A 21,235-nucleotide genomic window follows, 5' to 3' on the forward strand; every position below is an offset into this window, starting at 1 on the left:
GAATCAGATTTGTCACTGAAGTATGTCATGAAATACGTTGTGCTTTGTGGCAGCAGAGCATTGCAAAACACAATTTAAAAAAACTATAAATTGCAAAAATAAATAAATAAAATGAACCTCCCAGAAGACCACAATCCAGGCCTTGTGTGCCTCAATGACCCAGAGATCTATGTTGGCTGGACTCAGGGCTTCATGTGCTCTGGCACTTGGTAGTGTCTCCCACACCAAACTAATCAAAGGGTAAAGGCCAGGCTAAGAGCGGTCTACCAGTCCTCCAAGTTCAAGGTTCAGCTCAGAGCTAACAACCCTGACTGGTCAAAAAAAAAAGATTACGGAAGCAGGAATTTATTATTACAGACATGGAGGACCTTCATTGCTGCCTGAAATGGCAGCAGCGTAATGGTCAATTAATAAATAATAAATTAACATAAATCAAATTAAATAAGTAGTGCAAAAAATTGGAAAACAAATTAAGTACATTGGCTCATTCAGAAATCCAATGGCAGAGGGGAAGAAGCTGTTTCTAAAACGTTGTGTGCCTTCATGCTCCTGTAGCTCCTTCTTGATGGTACCTGGGTGATGGGGGTCCTTAATGATGGATGCCACTTTATTGAGGCAAAGTCTCTTGAAGGTGTTATAGATGCTGGGGAGGTGAGTACCCATGATGGGGCTGACTGAGTTTACATACTCCTGCAGCTTTTTCTGATCCCGTACAGTTGTCCCTCCATATCTGACAGTGATGTAATCAATTAGAATGCTCTCCACGGTCCATCTGTAAAAATTTGTGAGAACAGGTCAGGTAGCATCTATGGAAATTAATAAACAGTCGACATTGCAGGCCAAGACCCTTCTTCGGGACCAATTTTCAGCATCTGCAAAATCTCTTGTGTTTATGCCAAAAAAGAAACATCTTTGTCACTCCTTCATTACAACCCATGTGTCTTCAATTTGTGCAAACTTGTAAAAGATCCAACATGACATACAGTAGGTACTGGAAAAATAGGCAGAACAGAATTTAACCCAGGCAAGTGTGAGGTAATGCAGTTGAAGAGATCAAATTCTGCCAGGACTTTTAAGAGTAAATGGTAGAAATTCTAGGGCCATCAATGTATAATGAGATCTTGGAGTGCAAGATGATAGTCCCTGAAAGTGATGGATAGAGAAGTAAAAAAGGCAAGTAGTATGTTTTTCTTCATAGGCTGAGGTATTGACAACAAGAGATCTGACATTATGCTGCAGCCGTACAAAACATTGGCTGGCGTGGCCTGGGCCTGAGAGTTTATTGAAGCAGCACGGCCCGAGTCAGAGAGCTAGAAATGACCCGAGGTTTGGATGATTTAAGCACCAGACTTGATTGAAAAAATCGAGGTGTTGGGGCTGAAGGTGAGGGATGGGCCGATGTTGCGATCTCTGATCCGGGAGGTTTCTGCGCTGAAGTGAGGCTGGAGTGTCCAGAATCGGCTGTGTCTGGCCTCATGGCTGTGGACTCACTTTCGTGAACTTCAGTTCTGAATATTATCTGCTTACTTTCATTGTTTGCATGATTTTTTTCCCTCTCTACACATTGGAGGCCCTTCCAGCCCTTTGAACCGCACTGCCTGGCAATCCACCGATTTAACACCAGCATAATCACAGGGCAATTTACAATGACTAGTTAACCTACCAACCAGTATGTCTTTGGACTGTGGGAGGAAACTGGAGCACTCAGAGAAAGACACGTGGTCACAGGGAGAACATAGAAACTCCTTACAGGCAGCAGCAGGAACTGATAACGGGTCAATAGTACTGTATTGTGCTAACCACTACGCTACTGTCCTGCCCCAAAAAGTTAACAGCAGGTGATTCTACAGAATTTCAACAGTTATAATGGCATTATTAACACCAATACCTTGGTTCTTTTGGGGTACATATTGACAGCATATTGGAATTGATAAGACACCTTCCTTCGACAATCCAACTTTCACTGGCACTTAAAGAACACATTACACAACAGAATCATACAATGAATCTCTGAATCCTCCAGTTCCTAGTCTTTCTGCAACCCTTAATTCACTTGAAATAGTTTATTTCTTAATAGATCTTTTTTATTATTTGAAAAATAATAGAGTTTAGCAATAATCTGAAGGAATAACATTACCTGTCTTTTTTTGGACAGAATGTGGTTCAAAATTCAAGATTGTTTTATGTCATTTCCAGTAAGCAGGTGTAAAGGAGAATGAATTAATCGTTACTCCATTACAAAAGTGTATGAGTGGAGGGTGGGTATTTAAACTTACTGTCCAAAGGTTAAACAGAAGTAACTAATTCTACTTTTTATAAACAGCATGTATAGTTTTTGAATACCAGGCATTCTTATCAATTCACTCATTTATGAAGGTCAAAAAAGGCATGTACTCTGGACAAACAGGGGAATCTGAGACTATCTGAATGAATAAATTTAACTCTGCATGTGTATTCCAAAAGCTGTTGTAAGTTTCAATGTATAATGTTATCATTCTTTCACAGTTTTATCATTAGAGCCACAGAAATGAGAATGCTTCAAGTATAACCAGTTGTACCTGCTTGCCTTTTCTGTGAGGTTTCAGCTGAGCTGTTTATGACTGCTGAGAATGGAGATGTTCCAGTTGATATGAAGCTGATTCTGCAATTTTGACCATCAATCTTTACAGATCTCTCCATTGACCTGTTTACAATGTGCATAGTTCATTTTGGTAATCTCCTAAATTATCATCTGCAAGACAGCTTCTGAGAATCTCAACCATTATCTATGACATACTGCCAAATCTGCACATGGAAGATGTCTATATTTTTCTGTCATTAGCTGATTAGTTCTCAAGGTCACTGAGTAGTTTCGGAAAAGGGAGAAAATTTAACTTTAGTTAATTGAGAACGATTGTTGAATCTGCTCTTTACAAAGGCTCAAAGTGCATTTATTATCAAAGCACGTATACTGAATACAACTCTGAGATTTGTCGTCTCGCGGGCAGCCATGGAACAAAGAATCAACATGGATACCATTCAAGAAAACATCAAACACCCAACACACAAAAAATGAACAAATTATACAAATGGCAAAAAGCAAGTGGGCAGCATATAGAACGTCAAACATCAAACCAGGATTCCAGTAGTATTCAGTTTAGTTCAGTTCAGCGTTGCACTGGCAGCACACCGCAGTCCACAGGGCAAAGCATTCTTTGCTGAATACAGTAATTGCCGCTATCAAACCGCACAAAAACAGCAAAGAAAGAATAACGAGAACAGATATCATTGAATAGTACAGCACAGGAATGTGCCCTTTGGCCCATCATGTCTGTGTCAAACATAACCTTAACCAATCTCCCTGCACATGCAGCAAATCCCTCGATTCCCTGTTTGTCCATGTGTCAGTCTAAGCACATCTTAAACCTTGCAACTATCTTATCTACTGGCTGCACATTCCAACCATTAGAACCAGAATCAGGTTTAATATCATAGGCGCATGTCGTGAAATGCGTTGATTTTTCAGCAGCGGACATTGCAACACACAGTTCAAGAAGAAACTATAAAATACAGTAAGTATATATAAAAACTTAAATAAATTGTGCAAAAAAAAAAGGAAAGAATTGTGAGGTAGTGTTCTTGGTTTCATTGTCCATTCAAAAATCTGATAGTGGAGGGGAAGAAGCTGTTGCTGAAATGTTGTGCATGTGTCTTCAGGCTCTTGTACCTCCCCTTGATGGTAGCAATGAAAAGAGGGCATGTCCTGGGTGATGGGGGTCTTGAATGATGCATGCCTATTTTTGAGGCATTGCCTTTTGAAGATGTCCTCGATGCTGAGGAGGCTTGTTCCCATGATGAGGCTGGCAGAGTTTGCAACTTTCTGCAGCTTTGTTTGATCCTGTGCAGTGGCCTCTCCATACTAGATGGTAATGCAACCAGTTAAAATGCATAGTATATCTATAGAAATTGATAGATGGTATATCTATAGAAATTTGCGAGTGTCTTTGGTGACATACCAAGAGTCCTCACACTCCTAATAAAATATAGCCGCTGTCTGTTGGGCCCAGAACAGATCTTTGATCTAGCACAGGGATCCAAGGAAGGAAAATGGATTCTAATCACCTATCTTTCTGTCATTCTTCTTGGGGTTCCTTGACCATTCCTACCAAGCCTGATTGCTCTCTAATACTTGTACTGTTTTTTACCACTTGGATGATTTCACACAAATTTTTTTCAGATTCTTTTCAACACAAACAATCTGAAAGCTTCTGGCGATAGAGTTCCCAAACATCCAAAATTAACATAGGAATGCTGACCCTCAGATTACACGAATCTTCCAACTATTGAAAGATCAACAATTTGATGTGATAAGTGATAGCATCAATCTGGTCTGCAAACTTCTTTGAACTAAAAATCTTAGCCAGTGTTGTCTGGTTTATTATAGGCCCAAATAACACAATCCGATTGTCTTATGAGGAGTATGGGGTGTCCAGGGAGGGGTAGCACCTCTGGTGAAGGGGCTTGCTGTGTCCATTCCAGGGCAGCTCACTCATCACTGGACATTCAGCCCTCATCTGTTTGCATGTGACAGCAGCTACACTGTGGTATATCGCTTCAAAACTACTGGGCTAAACCAGGTGAGGGTATCTATGGTGTCCCTTACCTTGACAAGAGAGGCACATTACTTTCCTACATACCTTGCTGCAAGTTCATCTACCTTATTCCATATACTGTGCGCATTCAAATATAACGCTTTCAGTCCTGTATTCACCCTTTTTGATTTTGTCTGCCTTTTACATTGCAACTCATCCTGTTGACTGCAATTTTGCCCAATAATCAGCCTCTCCTCACTACACATTGCCTCTATTTGTAAACCAGCTAGGTCATCTTCAGCACTGTAATCCGCCTTTCCTATGATACGCAGCTCAGGACGCTAGTCACACCGCGCTCAATCTTTTGATTCCTAACCTTGTCTGAGGTCTTACCAACATTTGCCTCTGCAACCTCTCCACTAACTGTCCTGGTACTCTGGTTCCCATCGTCCTGCAACCTCTCCACTAACTGTTCTGGTACTCTGCTTCCCATCGTCCTGCAACCTCTCCACTAACTGTCCTGGTACTCTGCTTCCCATCCCTCTGCAACCTCTCCACTAACTGTCCTGGTACTCTGCTTCCCATCCCTCTGCAACCTCTCCACTAACTGTCCTGGTACTCTGGTTCCCATCCCTCTGCAACCTCTCCACTAACTGTCCTGGTACTCTGCTTCCCATCCCTCTGCAACCTCTCCACTAACTGTCCTGGTACTCTGCTTCCCATCGTCCTGCAACCTCTCCACTAACTGTCCTGGTACTCTGGTTCCCATCGTCCTGCAACCTCTCCACTAACTGTCCTGGTACTCTGCTTCCCATCGTCCTGCAACCTCTCCACTAACTGACCTGGTACTCTGCTTCCCATCGTCCTGCAACCTCTCCACTAACTGTCCTGGTACTCTGCTTCCCATCCCTCTGCAACCTCTCCACTAACTGTCCTGGTACTCTGGTTCCCATTGTCCTGCAACCTCTCCACTAACTGTCCTGGTACTCTGCTTCCCATCCCTCTGCAATCTCTCCACTAACTGTCCTAGTACTCTGGTTCCCATCGTCCTGCAATCTCTCCACTAACTGTCCTAGTACTCTGGTTCCCATCGTCCTGCAACCTCTCCACTAACTGTCCTGGTACTCTGCTTCCCATCGTCCTGCAACCTCTCCACTAACTGTCCTGGTACTCTGGTTCCCATCGTCCTGCAACCTCTCCACTAACTGTCCTGGTACTCTGCTTCCCATCCCTCTGCAACCTCTCCACTAACTGTCCTGGTACTCTGGTTCCCATCGTCCTGCAACCTCTCAACTAACTGTCCTGGTACTCTGCTTCCCATCCCTCTGCAACCTCTCCACTAACTGTCCTGGTACTCTGGTTCCCATCCCTCTGAAACCTCTCCACTAACTGTCCTGGTACTCTGGTTCCCATCCCTCTGCAACCTCTCCACTAACTGTCCTGGTACTCTGGTTCCCATCGTCCTGCAACCTCTCCACTAACTGTCCTGGTACTCTGCTTCCCATCATCCTGCAACCTCTCCACTAACTGTCCTGGTACTCTGGTTCCCATCGTCCTGCAACCTCTCCACTAACTGTCCTGGTACTCTGCTTCCCATCGTCCTGCAACCTCTCCACTAACTGTCCTGGTACTCTGGTTCCCATCGTCCTGCAATCTCTCCACTAACTGTCCTGGTACTCTGCTTCCCATCGTCCTGCAACCTCTCCACTAACTGTCCTGGTACTCTGCTTCCCATCCCTCTGCAACCTCTCCACTAACTGTCCTGGTACTCTGCTTCCCATCCCTCTGCAACCTCTCCACTAACTGTCCTGGTACTCTGCTTCCCATCGTCCTGCAACCTCTCCACTAACTGTCCTGGTACTCTGGTTCCCATCCCTCTGCAACCTCTCCACTAACTGTCCTGGTACTCTGGTTCCCATCCCTCTGCAACCTCTCCACTAACTGTCCTGGTACTCTGGTTCCCATCGTCCTGCAACCTCTCCACTAACTGTCCTGGTACTCTGCTTCCCATCCCTCTGCAACCTCTCCACTAACTGTCCTGGTACTCTGGTTCCCATCGTCCTGCAACCTCTCCACTAACTGTCCTGGTACTCTGCTTCCCATCCCTCTGCAATCTCTCCACTAACTGTCCTAGTACTCTGGTTCCCATCGTCCTGCAATCTCTCCACTAACTGTCCTAGTACTCTGGTTCCCATCGTCCTGCAACCTCTCCACTAACTGTCCTGGTACTCTGCTTCCCATCGTCCTGCAACCTCTCCACTAACTGTCCTGGTACTCTGCTTCCCATCGTCCTGCAACCTCTCCACTAACTGTCCTAGTACTCTGGTTCCCATCGTCCTGCAACCTCTCCACTAACTGTCCTGGTACTCTGCTTCCCATCCCTCTGCAACCTCTCCACTAACTGTCCTGGTACTCTGGTTCCCATCGTCCTGCAACCTCTCCACTAACTGTCCTGGTACTCTGGTTCCCATCGTCCTGCAACCTCTCCACTAACTGTCCTGGTACTCTGCTTCCCATCCCTCTGCAACCTCTCCACTAACTGTCCTGGTACTCTGGTTCCCATCCCTCTGCAACCTCTCCACTAACTGTCCTGGTACTCTGGTTCCCATCGTCCTGCAACCTCTCCACTAACTGTCCTGGTACTCTGCTTCCCATCCCTCTGCAACCTCTCCACTAACTGTCCTGGTACTCTGGTTCCCATCCCTCTGCAACCTCTCCACTAACTGTCCTGGTACTCTGGTTCCCATCGTCCTGCAACCTCTCCACTAACTGTCCTGGTACTCTGCTTCCCATCCCTCTGCAACCTCTCCACTAACTGTCCTGGTACTCTGCTTCCCATCCCTCTGCAACCTCTCCACTAACTGTCCTGGTACTCTGGTTCCCATCCCTCTGCAACCTCTCCACTAACTGTCCTGGTACTCTGGTTCCCATCGTCCTGCAACCTCTCCACTAACTGTCCTGGTACTCTGCTTCCCATCCCTCTGCAACCTCTCCACTAACTGTCCTGGTACTCTGGTTCCCATCGTCCTGCAACCTCTCCACTAACTGTCCTGGTACTCTGCTTCCCATCCCTCTGCAATCTCTCCACTAACTGTCCTAGTACTCTGGTTCCCATCGTCCTGCAATCTCTCCACTAACTGTCCTAGTACTCTGGTTCCCATCGTCCTGCAACCTCTCCACTAACTGTCCTGGTACTCTGCTTCCCATCGTCCTGCAACCTCTCCACTAACTGTCCTGGTACTCTGGTTCCCATCCCTCTGCAACCTCTCCACTAACTGTCCTGGTACTCTGCTTCCCATCCCTCTGCAACCTCTCCACTAACTGTCCTGGTACTCTGGTTCCCATCCCTCTGCAACCTCTCCACTAACTGTCCTGTTACTCTGGTTCCCATCGTCCTGCAACCTCTCCACTAACTGTCCTGGTACTCTGCTTCCCATCCCTCTGCAACCTCTCCACTAACTGTCCTGGTACTCTGGTTCCCATCGTCCTGCAACCTCTCCACTAACTGTCCTGGTACTCTGGTTCCCATCGTCCTGCAACCTCTCCACTAACTGTTCTGGTACTCTGCTTCCCATCGTCCTGCAACCTCTCCACTAACTGTCCTGGTACTCTGCTTCCCATCCCTCTGCAACCTCTCCACTAACTGTCCTGGTACTCTGCTTCCCATCCCTCTGCAACCTCTCCACTAACTGTCCTGGTACTCTGGTTCCCATCCCTCTGCAACCTCTCCACTAACTGTCCTGGTACTCTGCTTCCCATCCCTCTGCAACCTCTCCACTAACTGTCCTGGTACTCTGCTTCCCATCGTCCTGCAACCTCTCCACTAACTGTCCTGGTACTCTGGTTCCCATCGTCCTGCAACCTCTCCACTAACTGTCCTGGTACTCTGCTTCCCATCGTCCTGCAACCTCTCCACTAACTGACCTGGTACTCTGCTTCCCATCGTCCTGCAACCTCTCCACTAACTGTCCTGGTACTCTGCTTCCCATCCCTCTGCAACCTCTCCACTAACTGTCCTGGTACTCTGGTTCCCATTGTCCTGCAACCTCTCCACTAACTGTCCTGGTACTCTGCTTCCCATCCCTCTGCAATCTCTCCACTAACTGTCCTAGTACTCTGGTTCCCATCGTCCTGCAATCTCTCCACTAACTGTCCTAGTACTCTGGTTCCCATCGTCCTGCAACCTCTCCACTAACTGTCCTGGTACTCTGCTTCCCATCGTCCTGCAACCTCTCCACTAACTGTCCTGGTACTCTGGTTCCCATCGTCCTGCAACCTCTCCACTAACTGTCCTGGTACTCTGCTTCCCATCCCTCTGCAACCTCTCCACTAACTGTCCTGGTACTCTGGTTCCCATCGTCCTGCAACCTCTCCACTAACTGTCCTGGTACTCTGCTTCCCATCCCTCTGCAACCTCTCCACTAACTGTCCTGGTACTCTGGTTCCCATCCCTCTGAAACCTCTCCACTAACTGTCCTGGTACTCTGGTTCCCATCCCTCTGCAACCTCTCCACTAACTGTCCTGGTACTCTGGTTCCCATCGTCCTGCAACCTCTCCACTAACTGTCCTGGTACTCTGCTTCCCATCATCCTGCAACCTCTCCACTAACTGTCCTGGTACTCTGGTTCCCATCGTCCTGCAACCTCTCCACTAACTGTCCTGGTACTCTGCTTCCCATCGTCCTGCAACCTCTCCACTAACTGTCCTGGTACTCTGGTTCCCATCGTCCTGCAATCTCTCCACTAACTGTCCTGGTACTCTGCTTCCCATCGTCCTGCAACCTCTCCACTAACTGTCCTGGTACTCTGCTTCCCATCCCTCTGCAACCTCTCCACTAACTGTCCTGGTACTCTGCTTCCCATCCCTCTGCAACCTCTCCACTAACTGTCCTGGTACTCTGCTTCCCATCGTCCTGCAACCTCTCCACTAACTGTCCTGGTACTCTGGTTCCCATCCCTCTGCAACCTCTCCACTAACTGTCCTGGTACTCTGGTTCCCATCCCTCTGCAACCTCTCCACTAACTGTCCTGGTACTCTGGTTCCCATCGTCCTGCAACCTCTCCACTAACTGTCCTGGTACTCTGCTTCCCATCCCTCTGCAACCTCTCCACTAACTGTCCTGGTACTCTGGTTCCCATCGTCCTGCAACCTCTCCACTAACTGTCCTGGTACTCTGCTTCCCATCCCTCTGCAATCTCTCCACTAACTGTCCTAGTACTCTGGTTCCCATCGTCCTGCAATCTCTCCACTAACTGTCCTAGTACTCTGGTTCCCATCGTCCTGCAACCTCTCCACTAACTGTCCTGGTACTCTGCTTCCCATCGTCCTGCAACCTCTCCACTAACTGTCCTGGTACTCTGCTTCCCATCGTCCTGCAACCTCTCCACTAACTGTCCTAGTACTCTGGTTCCCATCGTCCTGCAACCTCTCCACTAACTGTCCTGGTACTCTGCTTCCCATCCCTCTGCAACCTCTCCACTAACTGTCCTGGTACTCTGGTTCCCATCGTCCTGCAACCTCTCCACTAACTGTCCTGGTACTCTGGTTCCCATCGTCCTGCAACCTCTCCACTAACTGTCCTGGTACTCTGCTTCCCATCCCTCTGCAACCTCTCCACTAACTGTCCTGGTACTCTGGTTCCCATCCCTCTGCAACCTCTCCACTAACTGTCCTGGTACTCTGGTTCCCATCGTCCTGCAACCTCTCCACTAACTGTCCTGGTACTCTGCTTCCCATCCCTCTGCAACCTCTCCACTAACTGTCCTGGTACTCTGCTTCCCATCCCTCTGCAACCTCTCCACTAACTGTCCTGGTACTCTGGTTCCCATCGTCCTGCAACCTCTCCACTAACTGTCCTGGTACTCTGCTTCCCATCCCTCTGCAATCTCTCCACTAACTGTCCTAGTACTCTGGTTCCCATCGTCCTGCAATCTCTCCACTAACTGTCCTAGTACTCTGGTTCCCATCGTCCTGCAACCTCTCCACTAACTGTCCTGGTACTCTGCTTCCCATCGTCCTGCAACCTCTCCACTAACTGTCCTGGTACTCTGGTTCCCATCCCTCTGCAACCTCTCCACTAACTGTCCTGGTACTCTGCTTCCCATCCCTCTGCAACCTCTCCACTAACTGTCCTGGTACTCTGGTTCCCATCCCTCTGCAACCTCTCCACTAACTGTCCTGTTACTCTGGTTCCCATCGTCCTGCAACCTCTCCACTAACTGTCCTGGTACTCTGCTTCCCATCCCTCTGCAACCTCTCCACTAACTGTCCTGGTACTCTGGTTCCCATCGTCCTGCAACCTCTCCACTAACTGTCCTGGTACTCTGGTTCCCATCGTCCTGCAACCTCTCCACTAACTGTCCTGGTACTCTGGTTCCCATCGTCCTGCAACCTCTCCACTAACTGTCCTGGTACTCTGCTTCCCATCCCTCTGCAACCTCTCCACTAACTGTCCTGGTACTCTGGTTCCCATCCCTCTGCAACCTCTCCACTAACTGTCCTGGTACTCTGGTTCCCATCCCTCTGCAACCTCTCCACTAACTGTCCTGGTACTCTGCTTCCCATCGTCCTGCAACCTCTCCACTAACTGTCCTGGTACTCTGGTTCCCATCGTCCTGCAACCTCTCCACTAACTGTCCTGGTACTCTGCTTCCCATCCCTCTGCAACCTCTCCACTAACTGTCCTGGTACTCTGGTTCCCATCCCTCTGCAACCTCTCCACTAACTGTCCTGTTACTCTGGTTCCCATCGTCCTGCAACCTCTCCACTAACTGTCCTGGTACTCTGCTTCCCATCCCTCTGCAACCTCTCCACTAACTGTCCTGGTACTCTGGTTCCCATCGTCCTGCAACCTCTCCACTAACTGTCCTGGTACTCTGGTTCCCATCGTCCTGCAACCTCTCCACTAACTGTCCTGGTACTCTGGTTCCCATCGTCCTGCAACCTCTCCACTAACTGTCCTGGTACTCTGCTTCCCATCCCTCTGCAACCTCTCCACTAACTGTCCTGGTACTCTGGTTCCCATCCCTCTGCAACCTCTCCACTAACTGTCCTGGTACTCTGGTTCCCATCCCTCTGCAACCTCTCCACTAACTGTCCTGGTACTCTGCTTCCCATCGTCCTGCAACCTCTCCACTAACTGTCCTGGTACTCTGGTTCCCATCGTCCTGCAACCTCTCCACTAACTGTCCTGGTACTCTGCTTCCCATCGTCCTGCAACCTCTCCACTAACTGTCCTGGTACTCTGCTTCCCATCCCTCTGCAATCTCTCCACTAACTGTCCTAGTACTCTGGTTCCCATCGTCCTGCAATCTCTCCACTAACTGTCCTAGTACTCTGGTTCCCATCGTCCTGCAACCTCTCCACTAACTGTCCTGGTACTCTGCTTCCCATCGTCCTGCAACCTCTCCACTAACTGTCCTGGTACTCTGGTTCCCATCGTCCTGCAACCTCTCCACTAACTGTCCTGGTACTCTGCTTCCCATCCCTCTGCAACCTCTCCACTAACTGTCCTGGTACTCTGGTTCCAATCATCCTGCAACCTCTCCACTAACTGTCCTGGTACTCTGCTTCCCATCCCTCTGCAACCTCTCCACTAACTGTCCTGGTACTCTGGTTCCCATCCCTCTGCAACCTCTCCACTAACTGTCCTGGTACTCTGCTTCCCATCCCTCTGCAACCTCTCCACTAACTGTCCTGGTACTCTGCTTCCCATCCCTCTGCAACCTCTCCACTAACTGTCCTGGTACTCTGCTTCCCATCGTCCTGCAACCTCTCCACTAACTGTCCTGGTACTCTGGTTCCCATCGTCCTGCAACCTCTCCACTAACTGTCCTGGTACTCTGCTTCCCATCCCTCTGCAACCTCTCCACTAACTGTCCTGGTACTCTGGTTCCCATCCCTCTGCAACCTCTCCACTAACTGTCCTGGTACTCTGGTTCCCATCGTCCTGCAACCTCTCCACTAACTGTCCTGGTACTCTGCTTCCCATCCCTCTGCAACCTCTCCACTAACTGTCCTGGTACTCTGGTTCCCATCGTCCTGCAACCTCTCCACTAACTGTCCTGGTACTCTGCTTCCCATCCCTCTGCAATCTCTCCACTAACTGTCCTAGTACTCTGGTTCCCATCGTCCTGCAATCTCTCCACTAACTGTCCTAGTACTCTGGTTCCCATCGTCCTGCAACCTCTCCACTAACTGTCCTGGTACTCTGCTTCCCATCGTCCTGCAACCTCTCCACTAACTGTCCTGGTACTCTGGTTCCCATCGTCCTGCAACCTCTCCACTAACTGTCCTGGTACTCTGGTTCCCATCGTCCTGCAACCTCTCCACTAACTGTCCTGGTACTCTGGTTCCCATCGTCCTGCAACCTCTCCACTAACTGTCCTGGTACTCTGCTTCCCATCCCTCTGCAACCTCTCCACTAACTGTCCTGGTACTCTGGTTCCCATTGTCCTGCAACCTCTCCACTAACTGTCCTGGTACTCTGGTTCCCATCGTCCTGCAACCTCTCCACTAACTGTCCTGGTACTCTGGTTCCCATCGTCCTGCAACCTCTCCACTAACTGTCCTGGTACTCTGCTTCCCATCCCTCTGCAAACTCTCCACTAACTGTCCTGGTACTCTGGTTCCCATCCCTCTGAAACCTCTCCACTAACTGTCCTGGTACTCTGGTTCCCATCGTCCTGCAACCTCTCCACTAACTGTCCTGGTACTCTGCTTCCCATCATCCTGCAACCTCTCCACTAACTGTCCTGGTACTCTGGTTCCCATCGTCCTGCAACCTCTCCACTAACTGTCCTGGTACTCTGCTTCCCATCGTCCTGCAACCTCTCCACTAACTGTCCTGGTACTCTGGTTCCCATCGTCCTGCAATCTCTCCACTAACTGTCCTGGTACTCTGCTTCCCATCGTCCTGCAACCTCTCCACTAACTGTCCTGGTACTCTGCTTCCCATCCCTCTGCAACCTCTCCACTAACTGTCCTGGTACTCTGCTTCCCATCCCTCTGCAACCTCTCCACTAACTGTCCTGGTACTCTGCTTCCCATCGTCCTGCAACCTCTCCACTAACTGTCCTGGTACTCTGGTTCCCATCGTCCTGCAACCTCTCCACTAACTGTCCTGGTACTCTGCTTCCCATCGTCCTGCAACCTCTCCACTAACTGTCCTGGTACTCTGGTTCCCATCGTCCTGCAACCTCTCCACTAACTGTCCTGGTACTCTGGTTCCCATCCCTCTGCAACCTCTCCACTAACTGTCCTGGTACTCTGGTTCCCATCCCTCTGCAACCTCTCCACTAACTGTCCTGGTACTCTGGTTCCCATCCCTCTGCAACCTCTCCACTAACTGTCCTGGTACTCTGCTTCCCATCATCCTGCAACCTCTCCACTAACTGTCCTGGTACTCTGGTTCCCATCCCTCTGCAACCTCTCCACTAACTGTCCTGGTACTCTGGTTCCCATCGTCCTGCAACCTCTCCACTAACTGTCCTGGTACTCTGGTTCCCATCCCTCTGCAACCTCTCCACTAACTGTCCTGGTACTCTGGTTCCCATCGTCCTGCAACCTCTCCACTAACTGTCCTGGTACTCTGGTTCCCATCGTCCTGCAACCTCTCCACTAACTGTCCTGGTACTCTGGTTCCCATCGTCCTGCAACCTCTCCACTAACTGTCCTGGTACTCTGGTTCCCATCCCTCTGCAACCTCTCCACTAACTGTCCTGGTACTCTGGTTCCCATCGTCCTGCAACCTCTCCACTAACTGTCCTGGTACTCTGGTTCCCATCGTCCTGCAACCTCTCCACTAACTGTCCTGGTACTCTGGTTCCCATCGTCCTGCAACCTCTCCACTAACTGTCCTGGTACTCTGGTTCCCATCCCTCTGCAACCTCTCCACTAACTGTCCTGGTACTCTGGTTCCCATCCCTCTGCAACCTCTCCACTAACTGTCCTGGTACTCTGGTTCCCATCGTCCTGCAACCTCTCCACTAACTGTCCTGGTACTCTGGTTCCCATCCCTCTGCAACCTCTCCACTAACTGTCCTGGTACTCTGCTTCCCATCCCTCTGCAACCTCTCCACTAACTGTCCTGGTACTCTGGTTCCCATCGTCCTGCAACCTCTCCACTAACTGTCCTGGTACTCTGGTTCCCATCCCCCTGCAACCTCTCCACTAACTGTCCTGGTACTCTGCTTCCCATCCCTCTGCAACCTCTCCACTAACTGTCCTGGTACTCTGGTTCCCATCGTCCTGCAACCTCTCCACTAACTGTCCTGGTACTCTGGTTCCCATCCCTCTGCAACCTCTCCACTAACTGTCCTGGTACTCTGCTTCCCATCCCTCTGCAACCTCTCCACTAACTGTCCTGGTACTCTGGTTCCCATCGTCCTGCAACCTCTCCACTAACTGTCCTGGTACTCTGGTTCCCATCCCCCTGCAACCTCTCCACTAACTGTCCTGGTACTCTGGTTCCCATCGTCCTGCAACCTCTCCACTAACTGTCCTGGTACTCTGGTTCCCATCCCTCTGCAACCTCTCCACTAACTGTCCTGGTACTCTGGTTCCCATCGTCCTGCAACCTCTCCACTAACTGTCCTGGTACTCTTCTTCCCATCGTCCTGCAACCTCTCCACTAACTGTCCTGGTACTCTGGTTCCCATCCCTCTGAAACCTCTCCACTAACTGTCCTGGTACTCTGCTTCCCATCGTCCTGCAACCTCTCCACTAACTGTCCTGGTACTCTGCTTCCCATCATCCTGCAACCTCTCCACTAACTGTCCTGGTACTCTGCTTCCCATCGTCCTGCAACCTCTCCACTAACTGTTCTGGCACTCTGGTTCCCATCGTCCTGCAACCTCTCCACTAACTGTTCTGGTACTCTGGTTCCCATCCCTCTGCAATCTCTCCACTAACTGTCCTGGTACTCTGGTTTCCATCCCTCTGCAACCTCTCCACTAACTGTCCTGGTACTCTGGTTCCCATCGTCCTGCAACCTCTCCACTAACTGTCCTGGTACTCTGCTTCCCATCGTCCTGCAACCTCTCCACTAACTGTCCTGATACTCTGGTTCCCATCCCTCTGCAACCTCTCCACTAACTGTCCTGGTACTCAGCTTCCCATCCCTCTGCAACCTCTCCACTAACTGTCCTGGTACTCTGGTTCCCATCGTCCTGCAACCTCTCCACTAACTGTCCTGGTACTCTGGTTCCCATCCCTCTGCAACCTCTCCACTAACTGTCCTGGTACTCTGGTTCCTATCCCTCTGCAACCTCTCCACTAACTGTCCTGGTACTCTGGTTCCCATCGTCCTGCAACCTCTCCACTAACTGTCCTGGTACTCTGGTTCCCATCCCCCTGCAACCCTAGTTTAAACCCCACCATGCAGTATTAACAAAATTTCCCACCAGGATATTCATCTGCCTCTAGTTCGGGTGTAAACTATCACTTCTGTACAGGCAACACACACAAAATGCTGGTGGAATGCAGCAGGCCAGGCAGCATCTATAGGGAGAAGCGCTGTTGACGTTTCGGGCCGAGACCCTTCGTCAGGACCCTTTGAAGGGTTGACAGTGCTTCTCCCTATAGATGCTGCCTGGCCTGCTGCATTCCACCAGCATTTTGTGTGTGTTGCTTGAATTTCCAGCATTTGCAGATTTCCTCGTGTTTGCCTTCTGTACAGGTCCCACCTTCCTTGGAAGAAAGCCCAATAGTCCAAAAAGCTTATACCCTCCATCATATACCAACTCCTTAGCCACGTGTTAAACTGTACAATCTTCCTAGTTCTGGCCTCACTAGCACACGGCACGGGTAGCAATCCTGAGATCACAACCCTGGAGGCCCTACCCTTTAACTTAGCACCAACTCCCTGAACTCCCTACGCAGAACCTCATCATTCATCGTACCCATGTCATTGGTACCTACACAGGCCACAACTTCTAGCTGTTCACCCTCTCACTTAAGAATGCTGAGGACTTGATCCAAGATATCCCAAAGCCTGGCACCCGGAAGACAACATACAATCCGGGAATCATTTTCTCGGCCACAGAACCTCCTGTCCATTCCCCTAACTAATGAATCCCCTGTCAGCACAGTGTGCCTCTTCTTCCCCCTTGCCTTTTGAGTCACAGAGGCTGACTCAGTGCCAGAGACCCGGCCACTGCGACTTTCCTCTGTTAGGTCATCCCCCCCGACAGAATCCAAAGTGATAAACCTGTTGTTGAGGGATTGGCCACAGGGGTACTCCGCACTGGCTCCTTAACCCCTTTCCCCTTCCTGACTGTCACCCAGTTTCCTGTGTCCTGCACCTTGGGTGTAACTACCTCTCTATATGTCCTATCTATCACCCACTCAGCCTCCCGAAGGATCCAGAGTTCATCCAGTTCCATTCCAATACTTTAACGTGGATGGTTAGAAGCTGCAGCTGGATGCACTTCTCACAGTTGGAGTCGTCAGGGACGCTGGACGTCTCCCTGTCTTCCCACGTCTCACAAGAGGAGAATTCCACCATCCTGACTGGCATCTCTGAGCTGATATAAAGAAGGAAAGAAAAACTTAACCTTGAGCGTTTCTGTTCTTTGCTCTCTCTGACTGTCGCCTCTCTTTGTGGAAACATCAAAGAGCTAAAGATCCCCACTCTGACTCGGTCTGCTGTGACGATGGCGGCTGCTCTTGCCCCTGCCTTCCATTAATTAGCACTTGCTAATCAAGCTGAAATGCAGATTGGTTGCTGCTCAAAGCTCTTTTTCATTGTAGTGACATGCCACTGCCTTTTCCACTCGGGAAAGAAGCCCCCTCCTCCCAAAACTTCCGATGTTCAGTTTGGCTGCAGGTCAAAGCTCTTATTCGCTGCAGAAACCCACTTTATGCTAATCTACTGTGTCATCATTATAGTTCAGAAAGTGTACTATATACAATTTTGGAATTTGTTCTCCTTACAGACAACCACAAAACTAAGAAATCTAATGTAACCCATTAAAAAAAGACCGTGCAAAAAAAAAGAAAGTGTGTTCACAGCCCCCAAACCAGCCATCTTTGTCCAGGACCCCACATTAGTTACAGGCCAGAGTCTCAGTTCAGCACGGAGATGAATAAACCTCTCTGAGCAGTGAGCTGAACACCAGCCCCAACATCCTGAACTTTTCAATCTGGCCTGGTGTGCCTAACCTCTCCTCGTTCCTCACTCTTAGACCCAGGCCCAGTCACTTCGATATGCTCTCTGACCCAGGCCCAGTCACTTCAATATGCTCTCAGACCCAGGCCCAGTCACTTCGATATGCTCTCTGACCCAGGCCCAGTCACTTCGATATGCTCTCAGACCCAAGCCCAGTCACTTCGATATGCTCTCAGACCCAGGCCCAGTCACTTCGATATGCTCTCAGACCCAGGCCCAGTCACTTCGATATGCTCTCTGACCCAAGCCCAGTCACTTCGATATGCTCTCAGACCCAGGCCCAGTCACTTCGATATGCTCTCTGACCCAGGCCCAGTCACTTCGATATGCTCTCTGACCCAAGCCCAGTCACTTCGATATGCTCTCTGACCCAGGCCCAGTCACTTCGATATGCTCTCAGACCCAGGCCCAGTCACTTCGATATGCTCGCAGACCCAAGCCCAGTCACTTCGATATGCTCTCAGACCCAGGCCCAATCACTTCGATATGCTCTCAGACCCAGGCCCAGTCACTTCGATATGCTCTCTGACCCAGGCCCAGTCACTTCGATATGCTCTCTGACTCAGGCCCAGTCACTTCGATATGCTCTCTGACCCAGGCCCAGTCACTTCGATATGCTCTCTGACTCAGGCCCAGTCACTTCGATATGCTCTCTGACCCAGGCCCAGTCACTTCGATATGCTCTCTGACCCAGGCCGCACCACCTCGATTCTGCCCATACCCAATCTTTCCGATCTGGCCCGACATTAAAATCCATCAGACATCAGCTTGTTCCTCGCTCTCGGGACAAGGTCCTGCTGCCTTGTTCCTTGCCTCGGATCTACTGCTTCAAATTGGCTCCACACAGTATATACTTTATACAGCCTCCCCTGGAGAATCAGATTCACAATCAGGTTTAATATCACTGACATATTACATGTCATGACATTTTTTAATTTTGTGGCAGCAATACATTGCGATAATGATAAATACAGAAAAAAATCTGAATTACATTAAGTATGTATACATATATTAAATCATTAAATTAAAAAAGTAATGCAAAATCAGACATTTTTAAAAAAAGTAGTGAGGTAGTGTTCACTGGTTCAATGTCCATTTAGGAATTGGATGACAGAGGGGAAGAAGCTGTCCCTGAATTGCTGAGTGTGTGCCTTCAGGCTCCTGTACCTCCATCCTGATGGTAACAATGAGAAGGGAGCATAACCTGGGCTGTGGGGTCCTTGATGATGGAAACCCCTTTTCTGAGGCATATAATATACTTAAAGTATACTATAAAGTGAATTTCTTCTTTATATTTTGTTGTTCCTTTAACTATCTCCAGAAGGTCAATTTTCACTTGCCTTCTCTCCAGGCTGGAAAGCCAAGTTTGCTCCAGTCACAACTGAGAACCAGATATATCAGTGATCGTACAGATGGCTCTTTCTAGCGACGATTCTAGAACTCATTGGTTTGCCTTGAGTTATGCAGTTGATGTACTTACTGCATGGCATTTGAGCCAAGTTCCAGTCTAGAGACACGGGTGCATGGTCTATGACAGCAGCTATACTTTATTAGGAGTATGAAGAGATTTGGCATGTCAACAGATACACTCAAAAACTTCTATAGTTGTACCGTGGAGAGCATTCTGACAGGCTGCATCACTGGAGGGGCTACTACACAGGACCGAAAGAAGCTGCAGAAGGTTGTAAATCTAGTCAGCTCCATCTTGGGCACTAGCCTACAAAGTACCCAGGACATCTTTAGGGAGCGGTGTCTCAGAAGGGCCGTGCCCATTATTAAGAACCTCCAGCCCCCAGGGCATGCACTTTTCTCACTGTTACCATCAGGTAGGAGATACAGAAGCCTGAAGGCACACACTCAGTGATTCAGTCACAGCTTCTTCCCCTCTGCCATCCAATTCATAAATGGACATTGAAGCTTTGGACATTACCTCACTTTTTTAATATACAGTATTTCTGTTTTTGCACATTTAAAAAATTCTATTCAATATATATAATTGATTTACTTGTTTATTTATTGTTTTATTTAATTTATTATTTTTTCCCTGCTAGATTATGTATTGCATTGAACTGCTGCTGCTGTTAACAAATTTCACATCACATGCCGGTGATAATAAACCTGATTCTGATTCTTCTCTACGTTCAGTCCGATGGCACTGCTTATAAACGTGAGCTGCATATGTTTGTCTCCTTGGTGAATTTATGTCTCCTTGGTGAATTTAAAGGGAGGTCCTCTGACTGTATTCAAAGAATTATATTTCCCCTTGGATCCCTGGGCAACTTTTATACTTTAGTAAATATCCTTAAAGATCTAAATATCTGAGTGTTGCTGCTTGTGGAATCTTCTTGTGTGCAAACAATTGTACGCGGCACTCAGGTTGCACACTGGAATACTTTGGGAAGTGTAAGTGTGACTTGAGGTTATAAAAACTCCCTGAGAAATTCAGTCATTTCTTTCTTTGTCTGGAATTGGACTGATTGTTCTGGGCTTGTATGTTTCAAACCAGTTCAACAATGTTCTGACTTCATTCAGTAGTTGGATATTTTGAACTTTGGGTCTCATAAGACCCCTTGAAATTAGTTTACTCTGAGCTGATTTCAAACCCGCATTGCCTTTTGGCTCAACCTTTTTAATTTCATCTGCCATTGGTTCTGTGCACTTATTTACATTGTCCAACTCATTCTGTGTTTTCTGGGCTCATTTTTGCTAATTCCACTGACTCACTGGTTTGGTATCTGTCAGCTAATCTGCCCAATTTGCATCCAGTTTCTGAATTTGAGTTCTTAATGTAAATTAGAAACAGTAGTATCAGGGACACTGAGCCCTGAGGCGCCAACTAACTACCTCCCCCACCACTCACACATAACACCTCTTCTACAATTCAAAACTTGCTACTCTTTAACCAAACTGTAATCCATTCCCAAGGCTTTCCTGGAATCCCCATGGCTTGACGGAAGAATGTGGCCACATAGTTTGTGCAGATTCTAGTTACAGCATTTCAAAGGCTCCGAGCAGTTCAACTTCAATAACTCTCCATAGCTTGAGAGGAGTGAGAGAGTAAAGTGGGGAGGGAGGATAAAAAAGACAGTGGGTGGGGGCTTGCTTTGCACACATTGGCTAAGGAGAGACAGCTCTTTGTTATTTTCTATATTTTATTATGAAATCATTTCCTTGAGGTTGCTAAAACTGGGTGTGGCGGTGAGGATAAGCTTCCAATACCTACCAAATGCTCCCAATGGCCTCTGGCAACCAAGTCAACTGTGGATGGCAGCTCATCTTGGAGAAGAAAAACTCTGATTTCAAACCTCCACTGCCTTGCGGTTATACCCACCTATGGAGAAGGGTTCAGGAGTGGTGGCATCTGTTAGTCTCGCAAGACCATGGATCTGCGTCTGGAATGGTTTCCAGGGCGCAGGCCTGGACAAGGTTGTTTGGAAGACTGGCAGTTGCCCAAGCAGCAAGTCTCCCCTCTCCATGACACCGATGTTGTCCAAG

The sequence above is a fragment of the Hemitrygon akajei genome, chromosome 32 (assembly GCF_048418815.1).
Source record: "Hemitrygon akajei chromosome 32, sHemAka1.3, whole genome shotgun sequence".
NCBI lineage: Eukaryota > Metazoa > Chordata > Chondrichthyes > Myliobatiformes > Dasyatidae > Hemitrygon > Hemitrygon akajei.